Genomic DNA, 18,068 nt, shown 5'->3' on the forward strand with positions numbered 1-18,068 from the left:
ATTCCCTTCATCTGGGTTCCGCGAAGATGTATCAGTATTTGAGGAAGCACTATTGGTGGAGAAGAATGAAGAAAGATATTGTGGGAATTGTAGCTCGATGTCTCAATTGTTAGCAGGTGAAATATGAGCATCAGAGACCGGGTGGTTTGCTACAACAGATGGATATTCCTGAGTGGAAGTGTGAGAGGATCACTATGGACTTTATTGTCGGACTCCTACAGACTTTGAAGAAGTTCGATGCTACTTGGGTGATTGTGGATCGGCTGACCAAGTCCGCGCACTTCATTCCTGTGTGTACTACCTATTCTTCAGAGCGGTTGGCAGGGATTTATATCCGGGAGATTGTTTGTTTGCATGGTTTTTCGGTTTCTATCATTTCATATAGAGGTACTCAGTTTACTTCATAGTTTTGGAGAGTCGTGCAGAGAGAGTTGGGTACTCAGGTTGAGTTGAGCACAGCTTTTCATCCTCAGACGGACGGGCAGTCCGAGCATACTATTCAGATATTAGAGGACATGTTGCATTCTTGTGTTATTTATTTCGTAGGGTCATGGGATGAGTTCCTACCGCTTGCAGAGTTTGCTTATAACAACAACTACCAGTCGAGTATTCAGATGGCTCCATATGAGGCTTTGCATGGGAGGCGGTGCAGATCTCCAGTTGGTTGGTTTGAGCCCGGTAAGGTTAGGCTATTGGGGACTGATTTGGTACAGGATGCTTTGGAAAAGGTGAAGGTGATTCAGGAGAGGATTCATACAGTGCAGTCGAGGCAAAAGAGTTATGCTGATAGGAAGGTTCGAGATGTGTCCTACATGGTTGGCGAGAAGGTTCTGTTGAAGGTTTCACCCATGAAGGGTGTTATGAGATTTGGGAAGAAAGGGAAATTGAGTCCTCGGTTCATTGCGCCTTTTAAGGCGCTTCGGAGGATTGGGGAGGTGGCTTATGAGCTTGCTTTGTCACCCAGCTTATCGAGTGTGCATCCGATATTTCATGTTTCTATGCTCCAAAAGTATATTGGAGATCCGCCTCATGTTCTGGATTTCAGTTTAGTTGGAGGGTGATTTGACTTATGATGTGGAGCCATCAGCTATTTTGGAGAGTCAGATTTAGAAGTTGAGATCAAAGGATATAGCTTCAGTGAAGGTGCATTGGAGAGGTCGGCCCGTGGAGGAGGCTACCTGGGAGACCAAGGGAGATACGGAGTAGATATCCTCACATGTTTGAGGCTTCAGGTATGTTTCTTGACTCATTCGAGGACGAACGTTTGCTTAAGTTGGGGAGGATGTGATGACTCGGCCAGTTGTCTCATGAGTTACCGCTCCATTTCCTCCATTTCAGCTTCTTTATGCTTTGTTATCCGTGTTTTATGTGATCAGGTTGATTAGTTTGAGTTCAGAGAGGATTTGGTAAGAAATGAGATACTTAGTCTCTTTTAAGAAAGCTTAAGTTGGAAAAGTCAACCAGATGTTGACTTATGTGTTAGAGGGCTCGGATGTGAGTTTTGATGGTTCTGTTAGCTTTGGGAGGTGATTTGTGACTTAGGAGCGCGATCGGAATGGGTTTTGGAGTTGTAGAGAAGATTTAGGCTTGAATTGGCGAAGTTGATATTTTGGCGATTTCCGGTTGATAGGCGAGATTTTGATATAGGGGTCGGAATGGAATTCCGAGAGTTGCAATAGCTTCGTTGTATCATTTGGGATGTGTGTGCAAAATTTTAGGTCATTCGGACGAGATTTGATAGACTTTTTGATCGAAAGCATAATTTAAGAGTTCTTTGAGTTCTTAGGCTTGAATCATATGTTAAATTGGTGATTTGATGTTGTTGTGAGCGTTCCGAAGTTTTGAACAAGTTTGAACAATGTCATGGGATGTGTTGGTACAATTGATTTGAAGTTCCGGGGGTTCGGGGATGTTTTAGGCCGAAAATCATAGTTGTAGCAGGTCCAGAAGGGTTGCAGGCCTCGGAACACACCAGCGCGGTCCGCACAAAATGAAGTGCATCCGCGGTAGGTACTGTGCGGACCGCACAAAATGCAGTGCAACCGCGGTGGGGAATATTTCACTGATTCTATTTCGGAAGCTCATATCTTTTGATCTACAAGGAATTTTGAGATGATTTAAAAACAAAGGTTGTAGACCTTCGTGTCTAGTTTCTAGAAAGGTAAAAATATCGCACTTTAGACATCTGTAGCGAAAGTTATGGACAAAATACTAAATCCAGTCACTGCAGATAAAAACTTGTGCGGCCGTAGTCATTTTTGTATGGACCACACTGGTTTTATGCGGACCGCGGTCGTTTTTGTGCGGTCCGCAGAGGTGGAAATCCATGGGGTACTCTATAAATATGAGGTTTTGGATTTTATTTAATATTTTTACATAGAGAGCTCGGATTTTGGTGATTTTTCAAAAGTTTTTCAAGAAATTCATCGGGGTAAGTGACTCTAACTCAGATTTGGCTAGAGTACATGAATCTATCATTAGATTCATCATTTAATTCGTGATTTGAGATGGAATTTGGGAAGAAAATTTGTGGAATCTTCCAAAAATATAAAATGATGATTTGAAGGACCAAATGGTACCAGAATTGGATAATTTTGGTATGGTTAGACTCGTGAGGGTATGAGGATTCTGAAAATGTAAATTTTACCCGATTCCGAGATGTGGGCCTGGGGCTCGAGTTTTGGTAATTTCGGGAATTGTGCCATATTTTGATTGTTTTCGCTTGGGCTTTGTTCCCTTAGCATATTTTGATGTCCATGTTCTAATTTTGGATAGATTCGACGTGCGTGGTGGCCGATTTGAGGGGCAAAGGCGTCGCGAGCTATAGATTTAGCCGGTTCTGGGTGAGTAATGATTGTAAATGATGTCCTGAGGGTTTGAAACCCCGAATCGCACATCAGAGTGCTATATTGAGGTGAGGCACACGTTTGATGACGAGCGTGGAGTCGTGCACTATTGAGGATTGTGACTTGGTCCGTCCTGATTGATGGTTTTACCGCGTATTTGATTTAAAACTATTTGCTATCAACATTTATTGGGCTGAATGCCATATTTGGGTTTTGTGCCAACTATTTGTACCCTTTGGAGCTTTTATTTGATATTTCCTCACTGTTTTGGTTTGCTACTTGAACTCAATCATGTTATTTTCCACTATTTTACTACTCAGCCATGTTTACCTAGATTTTGAGACTTAAATGATATTTTAAATGATGTTTTGGCTAAGAAATACTATTTTACTAATGCCCGAGAGGCTTGTGATGATTATTTTGGACTGAGTAAGGCCGAGGGCCTAGTTGTGAGGATACACTGATACTGATTTGAGGTTAAGGGCCTGAGATACATATACGCCACGAGGTGTCTTGATTGATATGAGGCCGAGGGCCTAGATGTGATGCCACAAGATGGCTTGTTATTGCGCTTGGGCCGTAAGGGGCCCCTCTAAGAGTCTGTACACCCCCAGTAAGCGCGGGTACCCATTGTAATGTGAGATTAAGCCCGAGGGGCTAGTATTGTTCTGAGATGTGAGCCCGAGGGGCTGGTACTATTCTGAGATGTTGCCCGAGGGGCAGATTTGTTGATACTGTGGCCGAAGGGCAAATTTTTATTTGTTTAATTACCTGTCAATTACTTGTTTTACTTGTTGAGAAAGGGATTTTCACTTGAATTTTCACTATTTTACTATTTTAAGTGATTTTACTGCTTCAGTATGGAATGCCTTGTGTTTTACGTGATTTCTTACTTTCAGTCATTATTTATATTTTTTACTCACTGGGTCGAAGTACTCACATTACTCCCTGCACTGTGTGTGCAGATTCAGGCATTGCTAGTTCCGCTCCTGAGTACTGATTCCTCCAGTTTCAAGCGGCTTTTAGGGATTACGAGCTAGTTGTTGACATCCGCAGCCCCGTGTCTCCATTATCTTGTCATTTCTATTCCTATCGAACACTATACTAGTTATTGGATCTAGCAGACTTGTATTATGACTCGTAGATGCTCATGACTTGTGATACCCCGGTTAGGGCTGTGTCGGGTTGGATTTCCACATTGTTATCTATATTTATGCTATTCAGTATTATTCAAACCATGTTTAGACTATAATTGTGTTGATTAAATGTGTAAAAAGTGATCTTGGGTGGGTTGGATTTCCACATTGTTATCTATATTTATGCTATTCAGTATTATTCAAACCATGTTTAGACTATAATTGTGTTGATTAAATGTGTAAAAGGTGATCTTGGGTCAGACTGGCTGGCCTTGTCTTCACGAGAGACGCCATCACGATCGGGTTCGGGGTTAGGGTCGTGACAAATTGTTATTATAAATGGCTTACTTAGTCTTAGAGACTAAGTGCCATCACGATACTTATGGTGGGATTTTGGGTCGTGACATAATTATTTAAATTAAAGATGACATTTTGGGTCATCACAGAAATAAAATCAAGTAAAAATAGAAAATCAGTAAATAAACATAAAGGACAACATAGCTCACTTATCTGCAAGAATTAGGAAAATCAAGTCCAAGTGCATGGCATCACCCTTCGTGCTTTTACTCTCATCCTCACCATAAGAATCAATATAAACTGCATGACATCACCTTTCGTGCTTTTACTCTCTTTATCACCATATAATCAATATAATTGGCACAAAATGGTATATCGTGTGGCACGACATCACCCTTCGTGCTTTACACTCTTTCCTCACAAATCATACACGGCATCACCCTTCGTGCTTTAACACTCTTCCTCACCCAAACAACAATCAAAATTAAGGGGGTGAGGGAATAAATGAAATTACAATAAGAATCCCGGCAAGGGAACAATAGTTCAACAATCAAGTCCCGACAAGGGAATAAATCAAAGAAACATCAACATCCCAGCTAGGGAGATAACATAATGATTCTCTTCTCTTTTCTACTTTTACTTCTCAACTCACTTCACAACTTGAGCCAATGCTCTAACAGGATCAATTACCACTTATACTTTCACATTTCATTATACAACTTGAGCCAACGCTCCTCATTATTCAAATGTCACAATTACTTCCACAAACTTTGCCCAACAATAAAAATTATCATCAAAGCATGAATAATACAAAGAAGTCATAATAATCACAATATAAGACTCACGGGCATGCTTGACACCGATGTATAAATACTCATCACCATGCCTATACATCGTACTCGACAAATACCACATAGCAAATAGGACTCGACTCCTAATCCCTCCAGCTAAGGTTAGACCAAACACTTACCTCAAACTTCCACGGCCAACTCAAGCCTTAAACATCGCTTTTCCTTTTGAATTTGGCTCCAAGTCAATTATATCTAGACATAATCGATTTAATAACATCAATAAATGCTAAACAACCCAGACCCCACTTGTGGGATTATACTGGGTCGTTGTTGTTGTTGTTGTAATAAATGCTAAACAATTCAATTCCAATGCTTAATTATAGATTCCCTATCATTCTTCCAAAAAAGTCAAAAATTGACCCCGGGCCCGCTTGGTCAAATGCGAGGTTCAGACCAAAACCTGATCACCCATTCACCCACGAGCCCGAATATGTAATTAGTTTCGAAATCCGACCCCAAAATGAGGTCTAAATTCTATTTATACAAAAAGCCCTAACTCTATCCAAATCCCTAATTTTCTACCCTTAAGAACATGATTTAAGCCTAGAAATCTAATGGGTATTAATGAAAATTGAAGAAAATGAGTCTAAGATTACATACCTATGGATTTGTGGTGAAGTTTTCTTTCAAAAATCACCCAATTTGGAATTTAGAAAAAGAAGTTATGAAGTTTTGGTTTAATCCTGTATGTTCTGTTTTTGTTTAAATGACTGGGCGAAATTGTTCTCTACGCTCGCGGACAATGGTGTGCGATCACATAGGGTAAGGGGGGACTGGGCATTGCAATCACGGACTAGTCTATGCGATCGCATAGAAGAAAATGATTCCCTTCCCAGGCTTGGCTTAACTCATTGCGATAGTGATCGAAACAATGCAATCGCATAGAACTAAAATGGACCTCCCAGAATTTATTCTATGCGATCGCGGAAGGACCTATGCGATCGCATAGCACCAAATAGGACCCCTGAAATTTACACTATGCGATCGCGATCCTTCCTATGTGATCACATAGCACAAACACCTGGACACCAATAGACAGCAGATTCTGCAATTTTCCTAAGTTCAAAAACCTCCCGAGACCTATCCGAAACTCACCCGAGCCATCAGGGATCCAAACCAAACATGCACCCTACCTCAAAAACACCATATGGACTTACTCGTGCATTCAAATAACCAATATAACATCAACAATGTAACGGCCCGATTGGTCATTTTGAATAAGTATAACCTCCTCTCTCCATATACTACTAATTTCATGCTTCACGGTTCTTATGTAACTTACCGGGGAAATTGGTTCGGGTTCGGAAAGGTTTTTGAAAGGAATTGAGACACTTAGTCCCCAAGAAGAGAGCTTAAGTTGATATACATTGACCGGAAGGTTAAATATGAGTAAACAAATCCGGAATGGATTTTTGATGATTCCAATAGCTTTGTATGGTGATTTTGGATTTAGGAGAATGCCTGGAAAATTATTTGGATGTTTGAAGTTTAATTAGGCTTGAAATGGCGAAAACGAGAAGTCGTGGTTTGGAAGTTTGATGGAGGGGTTGACTTTTTGAAATTGAGATCAAAATCCAACTCAAGAAGTTGGAATAGATCCATTATGTCATTTATGACTTGTGTGTAAAAATTTGGGGTCAATCGAACTTGATTTGATAGATTTCGGCGTTGTTTGTGGAATTTGAAAGTTTCCAAGTCCTTAGGCTTGAACCCAAGGTGGATTTGGTGTTTGGTATTGTTTTGAGTAATTCGAAAGGTCAACAAAAGTTTTGTGATGTTATGGGATGTGTTGGTACATTTGGTTGAGGTCCCGGGGGCCTCAGATAAGTTTCAGAGTGAATTTTGAGCGAGTCCGGACATTTCGGAACTCTAAGATAGTTCTGGCACTTTTGGGAGTGCGTACCGCACCAAAATTTTGCATACCACAGAGGGGAGTGCAGACCGCACACCAAAAATGGTCCGCAGGATCACTGGTCCGACTTTGGAAGCTCATATATTTTAATCTATAAGGAATTTGGGGATGATGCAAAATCTAAAGTTGTAGATCTTTGAATCTAGTTTTCCGAAACATATTATAATAGACATTTGGATATCTGTAGAGAAAGTTATGGCTAAAATACCAAAGACTGTCACTGCAATCAAACCACCCGAACAACATTCGATTTTGTGCGGTCAGCGGTGCTCCACCGCGATCAGCATTGGTGGAATCCGGGAGGTGAACTATAAATACGAGGTTTAGTGTTTTATTTCATATTTTTACCTAGAGAGCTCAGATTTTGGCGATTTTTCGAAGGGTTTTTAAGAAATTCATCGGGGTAAGTGATTCTAACTCGGATTTGGCTAGAATACATGAATCTATTATTGAATTCATCTTTTAATTTGTGATTTGGGGTAAAAATTGGGAGAAAAATTATAGAATCTTCTAAAATGAATTTTTGAGATCCGAAGAACAATCAAATGTCAGAATTTGATAAAATTGGTATGGTTGAACTCATATTGGAATGATTGTTCGGATTTCATGAAAATCAAGTCAGGTTCTGAGAGGCGGGTCCCGAGTTGACTTTTAGTTGACTTTTTAATGTGAATTTTTAAGTCAATGTTTTATTATCCGAAATTGTTTCCGATGTATTTTAATAAAGTTATACAATTAATTTGGATAGATTTGAGCCTCTCGGAGGTCAATTCATGCAAGAAGGCTATTTTGGAATAACGACCTAACTTCAAAAATGTAAGTGTTTGGTCTAACCTTAGCTTGAGGGATTAGGAGTTGTGTCATAATTGTTATGCGTTATTTGTCGAGTACGACGTATAGGCATGGTGACGAGTATCTATACGTTGGTGTCAAGCATGCCCGTGAGTCTTATACGTTGATTAATGTGACTCCTATTTGACTTAACTGAAGAGTTTTGCTTCTCCTATTGTTATGTTATATTTTCATAACTACTTGACTCGTGTTGATTTCCTTATTATTGACTTGTATATTGTGGGATCGTTGCTACGTGTTAGTTTTCCCGTTATTGAACTGTTTCCTTTATGCCAGTATTCTGTTCTGTGGTTATTCTTGTAAGCTGGTTCTACAATTTTCTCACGATTTACAGCCCCTGAGTTGATTTACTTGTCTTACGTTGTATTATTGTCATTTGTTATTGTTATATGTATTGCGGTGATATTCGATCCTTCGATTGTGATGTAATTTTTTATTCTATTAGTTGCGTTGTGTATTTATTTTAGGACTATGGATGTGGAATTCCGGTAGCTCCCCCTTGTCTGTTTACTTTGAGACTACGAGTTAGATTCCCGGGAGATACCCCTTGTCTGTTTACTTTGGGACTATGGGTTAGATTCACGGGAGATCCCCCTTGTCTGTTTACTTCGGGACTACGGGTTAGATTCCCGGGAGATCCCCCTGCACATTTACTTTGGAACTACGGGTTAGATTCCCGGAGACCCCCCTGCCCAGTTATATGGAACTACGGGAATGCACCCGGTAGATTCTCCCAGTACTGGGTATTTACATTTGGGACTACGGATCGGGATTTCTGGTAGATCCCCATGCAGTATGAGTTGTACTACGGGACTGCACCCAGGAGATCCACTAGAGATTTATATTTGGGGACTACATGACGGTATCCTGGGAGATCCCTAATTATTATCTCTGTGCTAAGCTGTACTTCTTCCGTGATTATTTTTTCTCCATTATAATTGTTGTTATCAATTCAAGTGTTCTAATGGCTTAGATTCCTTTACGGCTGTGATCCTTTGTGTGGGAATCCATAGTGTTGACAATACCTCGCCCTATTTGTTTTATATATATTCAATACTTCAAATTTCAACAATTGTTACATTTTTAACTCAATTGATTTCTCAGCTAAATTTTACTTAAACCGTTTGAGGTTGTACTTTACTTAAAATGGAATTTCTTCTATGTTTTGATTTATTGATTTCTCGTATTAAAGGTAATAATTCATTCGATATTGTACTTTAATTGAAAAGGGTATTTTCTTTATCAAATGATTTCTAAAAATAACTTCATCTTTTCTGGTTGATTTCCTATTTGGGTTGAGAGTTGTACTCTACTTTATGTTAAGTGAATGAGGCTCCCTGAACATTCTTAATTGTATTGGGTTATGGAACCTATGAACTGAGTAATACCCTTTTCAATATTATTTATGAAAATACCCTATCATATTGTATTGTTGAGAGATTTGATAGACTTTTTGATCGAAAGCATAAGTTAAGAGTTCTTGGAGTTCTTAGGCTTGAATCCTATGTTAAATTGGTGATTTGATATTGTTGTGAGCGTTCCGAAGTTTTGAACAAGTTTGAACGATGTCATGGGATGTGTTGGCATAATTGGTTAGAAGTCACGGGGACTCGGGTGAGTTCCGGGATGTTTAGGTCGAAAATCATAACTGTTGCTGGTCCAGAAGAGTTGCAAGCCTTGGAACCCACCAGTGCGGTCTGCACAAAGTCCAGTACGTCCGCGGTTGGGGCTGTGCGACCGCACAAAATGCAGTGCGGTTTGCAGTGAGGAAACTTTTACTTGTCCTACTTTGGAAGCTCATATCTTTTGATATATATGGAATTTTGAGATGATTCAACAAACAAAAGTTGTAGCTCTTTGTGTCTAGTTTCCAGAAAGGTAAAGAAATCACAATTTGGACATCTGTAGAGAATGTTATGGCCAAAATACTAAAGCCTGTCACTGTAGTGAAAAGTGTTGCGGCCGCAGTCGTTTTTGTGCGGACCGCGGTCGTTTTTGTGCGGTCCGCAGTGGTGGAAATCCGGGGGGTGGGGGGCTCTATAAATATGAGGTTTTGGAGAGTTCGAATTTTTGCGATTTTTCGAAGGGTTTTCATGAAATTCATCGGGGTATGTGATTCTAACTCATATTTGGCTAGAGTACATGAATTCATCATTGAATTCATCATTTAATTCGTGATTTGGGATGGAATTTGGGAAGAAAACTTGTGAAATCTTTCAAAAATGTGAAATAATGATTTGAAGGACCAAATGGTATCGGAATTGGATAATTTTGGTATGGTTAGACTCGTGAGGGTATGAGGATTCTTAAAATGTAAATTTTACCCGATTTTGACACGTAGGACCAAGGGGCGTTTTGACCATTTTACATAATTTCGCGTATTAGCTTAGAATTTAATTGTAGAATCAGTTACTTGAAGTGTTATTTACATTATGCAATTGAATTGAATAGAATTGGGCCATTTGGAGCGAGTACTCGTGGCAAAGACGTGGTGTTGGGTTGATTTTGAGCCGGTTCGAGGTAAGTGGCTTGTCTACCTTGTGTGGGGGACCTTCCCCTTAGTATTGATATATTTGGTAATTGAAATGCCTTGTACGTGAGGTGATGAGTGCGTACTTGTGCTATGATGGAAATCCGGTTTTCTTAAGTAATTACTAGTATGTTTCCTTTCCTATTTCTATTTCTTGCACTATTAAGCCTGTTGTTAGCTTAGGAAAGCATGTCTAAATGACTTAATTTGCTTTATTTGATGCAACCTGCCTTACTTGAATTCTGTACAACATGCTAGGCTTGAATCACTTGTTTCCTTAATATGAAAATTTGCCATTTCTGTATATCTTCCTGTTGTTGCTGTGTATTTATTTTGGGACTACGAATGTGGGATTCCGGTAGCTCCCCCTTGTCTGTTTACTTTGGGACTACGGGTTAGATTCCCAGTAGATCCCCCTGCACATTTTCTTTGGGACTACGGGTTAGATTCCCGGTAGATCCCTGCACAATTATATGGAACTACGAGAATGCACCTGGTAGATTCCCCCAGTACTAGGTATTTACATTTGGGACTACGAATTGGGATTCTGGTATATCCCCACGCATTGATAGTTGGAATATGGGACAAAATCCCAAGATATCATTCGGACATATATATGATGGACTACGAGACGGTATCCCTGGAGATCCACTGGACAATTGTATGATGGAATACGGGATGGTATCCCAGGAGATCCACTGGACAGTTGTATGATGGACTATGGGACGGTATCCCGGGAGATCCATTGGACAGTTGTAATTGGGACTACAGGACGGTATCCTATTGTTATCTCTGTGTTGAGCTGTATTTCTTTCCGTGGATTGTTTTGTCTCTATTCTAGTTGTTGTTGTTCTGTCAATTCTATGTTATTTCTTACTGTTGCACTTATTTATACTGTTTTATTCCACAATGTTAACCCTTATATTGTATTTAACCTCATTTGGGCCCTGACCTTCCTCGTCACTACCCAACCGAGGTTAGGCTTAGCACTTACTGAGTACCGCTGAGGTGTACTCATGCCTCTTCTGCGCATGTTTTTCATGTGCAGATCCAGGTACCGCTGATCAGGTTTACTATCCTTGAGGGAGGCGACCGCTCTAGAGACTTCGAGGTATATCTTCCGCGTCCGCAGACTAAGAAGTCCCTTTCTATTCCTGCTTTTAGTATTTAGCCCTTCTGTACCTTTCTGTTCTTATTAGACCTTCCAAAGTTAGAGCTATGTAGTATTGATCTTAGCTGGTGATTCGTGGGTTTCCGGGTCTTAGATTTATGTTTGGGATTGAGAGTTAAACATGGTGTATGACGAGCGGTACATTTAAACACTGTTACTACTTTATTTCTGTTTTAAATTGTTTATTTCTACAAATTTTAGTTTTCCTTCCGCAAATTAGGCTTACCTAGTCCTAGAGAATAGGATCTGTCACGATAATTCATGGAGGGAGAACCGGGGTCGTGACAGTCGTATTAGAGGCTATGTGTTGCGTATAGGATTCCTATTAAGCGAATGATATTAATAGCAAGCCGAGTCACTCGAGGAAGTGAGTTTAACTGTCATGAGGATGGCAAGTGCCAAGTAAATGGATTGAAGTGTCTTATGACTGGTGTCGTACGAGCTGTAAAGGTTAGTATTGTGGATAGTTGGAAATGTGTCCTATGATTTCGCACAAAGTGAGGGGAATCCACTATCAACGATCAGATCGCGGGGTCATGTGTTATATTAGTTTTGGCTTGAGCTGTATATATGTGGTATTGAAAGGTTTGTCAAAACTTGTATATGATTAAGAGCCGAGATTTGAATGGGATGATGATGGGACTTTTGGTATTACCGCGTTCTTAATAAATCTACATTTCAGTATCAGCGGGGTCATGAAAACATATTCAGTATACGTGTAGTGCTTAAGTTAATCACAACATTCGCGAGGGGTAGTCATCTTTTAATGTACCAGTGGCATGGAATTTCCTGCAATGGTTATTTAAGTTATCCGGTACTAACTCAGTATGAGCAGTCGAACTGCGGATGGGTTTTTATGAATATGGTGATACTAGAAACATCTTGAGAAATTGTCCTAGACTTGAGAGAAAGCTGTTTCATCAGAGCACACGTGCTACATACTCCATTACAATTACTACTCTACTTACACTACCAATTAGGGGTAGAGGAAAAGCGGGTAGATGGCGCCTAAGAGGTGGAGGCCCGACCCATTGATATATTTGCTACGGTATAACTGAGGTGGTTACACTAGATGGAGTCGTTACAAGTACGAACTCGAGTTATCATAAAGGAACAATTTCCTTAACTTGATTCGGTTATGAGTATCGAGGTAAGTCCTCCTAATATGCTCTACTCATGAGTGAGCTTTGTAATCTTAAATTTACTTATGTGAATACTCCTGTTGGGAGATTATATAGAGATAGTTGTGTCTATCATTATGTGTTAGTCACTAAAAATAGTAGTGATGTGGGTTTTGATGTGATTTCAGGAAAATTGATTTAAATTGTGAATTTTATTTCCTATCAGTGTGAGGGTTCATTATATGTTGTAATTTTGTTTGACGGAATTTATTTAGAAGAAAAATAAAGGAAATGGAAAATTTCAGTTGGCACAATATGCATATTATTTGTGGTACGGAGTTGAGGACGAGATCTTCATATTTTTATATGATATGAAATATTTAAACCGGGCTACAAGTTGCGGTGGATGTTATATAAGGACGAGGTCCTTGTGGTAAAAAAAATATATTTATGTGTTTAAATTCTCCCCTGTGAAATTAAAAAAAATTATACTATAGTACTTATAGGGAGTCATGCCTATGAGGCTTATTTGAAAATTTTTGTATGAATATCTCTGTGCATAATTTGCCAAATTGTATTGTAATTATTGAATTTTAGCCTACAAGGTGAGTGCCAGGTGGCGTTAATTGTGAATCGTTAATTTGGGTAAGTAATTATGTGGTCTTCATGCTACGTTGTTAGTAAAGTGAAAGCTTGAAACAAGAATTTGTTAACATGAAGTTAATAGCCGATTTTGTAATCGATGATGAACAACTATTATGATCAGAGAAGTGGTTATGGTCATACATATGATGCGTTTCATGTTAAGATATCATTATGATAATACCGTGATTGTAATGCCGAGATTAGTGTTATTGTTATATGCATTGCGGTGCTTTGTTGGGTTGTGGATGTGTTATTAGGAGTTGTTTTGGTGTTACTCTGACAGGCGGATAGGCCCAATTACAGGGGAGACTCTGTCGAAATTTGTGAAAAATTTGAGAGTTAGAAAAATTTGAGAGTTAGAAAAATTTGGGACACTGAGATGTGCGAAGAAGAGAAAAGTTACATTATGTGTTTGAGAGCGGTCTATACTTCTTATTTGAGGGTGAATGACCCTAAGTGAGGGAGGATGTAACAACGGTTAAGCTATATTAAAAAGTTGATGCGTGCGTAGGCACAAGTTGCTATAGCCAGGTGAGACTAAGATCGTGTGATGATGTGAAAAATCATACCTTTTTGAAAATATTCGGAGCGTAAGAAATTTGGTCTTAAAGTTTACAAATATGGGTAAGAGAAATAGCACCAATTGAAATGGTATTGTCGAACTTATTTTGAATGTGGTAATGTGGATCAACCAAGACTTTATGTGTAAAAGTAGAAACATCGATTTGGTAACCTTAGAATAATATTAGTACGTTCGAGTACGAACATTTGTTTAAGAGGTGGAGAATGTAACGACCCGACCGGTCGTTTTGAATAAGTACAACCTCGTCTCCCCATATACTTCTAAATTCATGCTTCACGGTTTTTATGTAACTTGCGGGGAAATTGGTTCGGGTTCGGAAAGATTTTTAAAGGAATTGAGACACTTAGTCCCCAAGAAGAGAGCTTAAGTTGAATTAAATTGACCAGAAGGTGAAATATGAGTAAATGAATCCGTAATGGATATTTGATGATTCCAATAACTCTGTATGGTGATTTTGTATTTAGGAGCATGCCTGGAAAATTATTTGGAAGTTTGAAGTTTAATTATGCTTGAAATGGCGAAAAAGAGAAGTCGCGGTTTGGAAGTTTGATGGAGGGGTTGACTTTTTGAAATCGAGATAAAAATTCGACTCAAGAAGTTGGAATATCTCCATTATGTCATTTATGACTTGTGTGCGAAATTTGGGGCAATCGGACTTGATTTGATAGATTTCGGCGTTGTTTGTGGAATTTGAAAGTTTCTAAGTCCTTAGGCTTGAACCCGAGGTGAACTTGGTATTTTGGTATTGTTTTGAGTAATTTGAAGGCTCGACTAAATTTTTGTGATGTTATGGGATGTGTTGGTACATTTGGTTGAGGTCCCGGGGGCCTCAGATGAGTTTCGGAGTGAATTTTGAGCGAGTCCGGACATTTCGGAACTCTAAGATGGTTCTGGCACTTTTGGGAGTGCGTACCACACCAAAATTTTGCATACCACAGAGGGGAGTGCGGACCGCACACCATTTTGTGCGGACCTCAGTGCAGACCATACAAAATGATGTGCGGCTGCACACCAAAAATGGTCTGCAGGATCACTGGTCCGACTTCAAAAGCTCATATATTTTAATCTACAAGGAGTATGGGGATGATTCAAAAACAAAAATTGTAGATCTTTGAATCTAGTTTTCAGAAACATATTATATATTTGCATATCTGTAGCGAAAGTTATGGCCAAATTACCAAAGACTGTCACTGCAATCAAATCCACCGCGGACAACATTCGATTTTGTGCGGTCAGCGGTGCTCCACCGTGGTCAGCGGTCGATTTTGTGCGGTCAGCATTGGTAAAATCCGGGAGGTGAACTATAAATACGATTTTTAGGGTTTTACTTCATATTTTGACCTAGAAAGTCCGGATTTTGGCAATTTTTTGAAAGTTTTTCAAGAAATTCATCGGGGTAAGTGAAACTAACTCGGATTTGGCTAGAATACATGAATCTATTATTGAATTCATCTTTTGATTCGTGATTTGGGGTGAAAATTTGGAGAAAAATTATAGAAACTTCTAAATGAATTTTTGAGATCCGAAGAACAATCTGATGTCGGAATTTGATAAAATTGGTATGGTTGAACTCGTATTGGAATGGGTGTTCAGATTTCATGAAAACCAGGTCTGGTTCCGAGAGGCAGGTCCCGCGTTGACTTTTGGTTGACTTTTTAATGTGAATTTTTAAGTCAATATTTTATTACCCGAAATTGTTTTCGATTTATTTTAATAAAGTTATACAATTAATTTTGATAGATTTGAGCCTCTAGGAGGTCCATTCAAGCAAGAAGGCTATTTTGGAATATCGGCCTAACTTCAAAAGGGTAAGTGTTTGGTCTAACTTTAGCTTGAGGGATTAGGAGTTGTGTCATGATTGTTATGTGTTATTTGTCGAGTACGACATATAGTCATAGTTACAAGTATCTATACATTGGTGTCAAGCATGCCCGTGAGTCTTATACTTTGATTAATGTGACTCCTATTTGACTTAACTGAAGAGTTTTGCCTCTCCTATTGTTATGTTATATTTCATAACTACTTGACTCATATTGATTTCCTTATTATTGACTTGTATATTGTGGGATCGTTGCTACGCATTAGTTTTCCCGTTATTGAACTGTTTCCTTTATGCTAGTATTCTTTTCTGTGGTTATTCCTTTGAGCTGGTTCTACCATTTTCTTGTGATTTACAGCCCCTGAGTTGAATTACTTTTCTTACCTTGTATTATTGTCATTTGTTGTAGTTATATGTATTGCAGTGATATTCGATCCTTCGGTTGTGATGTAACTGTTGATTCTGTTTGTTGCATTGTGTATTTAATTTGGGACTACGGGTGTGGGATTCAGGTAGCTCCCCTTTGTCTGTTTACTTTGGGACTACAAGTTAGATTCTCGGGAGATCCCCCTGCACATTTACTTTGGGACTACGGGTTAGATTCCCAGGAGATCCCGCTGCACATTTACTTTGGGACTACGAGTTAGATTCCCGGGAGATCCCCCTTGTCTATTTATTTTGGGACTACGGGTTAGATTCCTGGGAGATTCCCCTGCACATTTACTTTGGACTACGAGTTAGATTCCTGGGAGATCCCCCTGCACAGTTATATGGAACTATAGGATTGCACCCAGTAGATTCCCTTAGTACTGAGTATTTACATTTGGGACTACGGATCAGGATTTCTGGTAGATCCCCGTGCATTAAAAGTTGTAATACGGGACTACACCCGGGAGATCCACTGGAGATTTATATTTGGGGACTACAGGACGGTATCCTGGGAGATCCCCGGTTGTTATCTCTGTGCTGAGCTGTATTCCTTCCGTGATTATTTTGTCTCCATTGTAATTGTTGTTATCAATTCAAGTGTTTTAATGGTTTAGATTCCTTTATGGCTGTGATCCTTTGTGTGGGAAGCCATAGTGTTGAAAATACCTCGACTGTGATCCTTTGTGTGGTAATCCATAGTGTTGACAATACCTCGCCCTATTTATTTTATATATATTCAATACTTCAAATTTCAACAATTGTTACATTTTTAACTCAATTGATTTCTCAGCTAAATTTTCCTTAAACCGTTTGAGGTTGTACTTTACTTAAAAAGGAATTTCTTCTATGTTTTGATTTATTGATATCTCGTATTAAAGGTAATAATTCATTCGATATTGTACTTTAATTGAAAAGGGTATTTTCTCTATCAAATGATTTCTAAAAATAACTTCGTTTTTTTTGGTTGATTTCTTATTTGGGTTGAGAGATGTACTCTACTTTATGTTAAGTGAATGAGGCTCCTTGAACATATGAACTGAGTAATATGAGGATATTGTTGTGCAATATGAGATAGAAATATATGGGCACGAGGTGCCGTTAAAATATGAAGGTGGGCTGAGACCTATATTATTTATGATTATGAAATGAGGCGTCACAAGGTGACCTTTACTCGAAAGAATTATATTCGAAAGATACTTATTTGAAGGAAATATATTCGAAATATATTTATTGAAAATCATATTATCTTAGAGATTATTACTTGAAGGATTTATAGGCGAAAGATTTATATTTGAACGACTCGATTAATTGATTGCACTTGTATTTATTATTTGTTGAGAAGCATTTATGGTGTTCTTGTTGCCTGCTATTTATATCACTAGTTGGTCATTGTTGTCATCACTGTTATCTGCTTCCTATTATTTTGTACGCTATATTGTACAGGTTTATTTGGTAGTCTGGTCCTAGCCTCGTCACTACTTCGCCGAGGTTAGGCTAGGCACTTACCAGCACATGGGGTCGGTTGTGCTGATACTACACTTCTGTACATTTTGTGTACAGATCCAGGTATTTGATCGACAGTAGTTGTTCGTTGTGGTGGAGACCCAAGGTAAACCTACTGCAACGTTCGAGGTCCTCGTTGTCACCTTCAATTGCACTTATTTCCATATGTTCCTTTTGTTTGGAACAGTGATGTATTTATTTTGTATAACCACTCTTAGAAAAGCTTATGACTTGTACTACCGGTTTTGGGAATTGTAAATTGTTTACAGAAATTTCATTTGAAGTTAATAAACATCAATGTTATTTTAGTAAATGTTAGGCTTACCTAGTTTATAGGCTAGGTGCCATCACGACTCCTTCGGAGGAATTTTTG

This window comes from Nicotiana tabacum, chromosome 11 (genome assembly GCF_000715075.1).
Source record: "Nicotiana tabacum cultivar K326 chromosome 11, ASM71507v2, whole genome shotgun sequence".
In the NCBI taxonomy this organism is placed as follows: Eukaryota; Viridiplantae; Streptophyta; class Magnoliopsida; order Solanales; family Solanaceae; genus Nicotiana; species Nicotiana tabacum.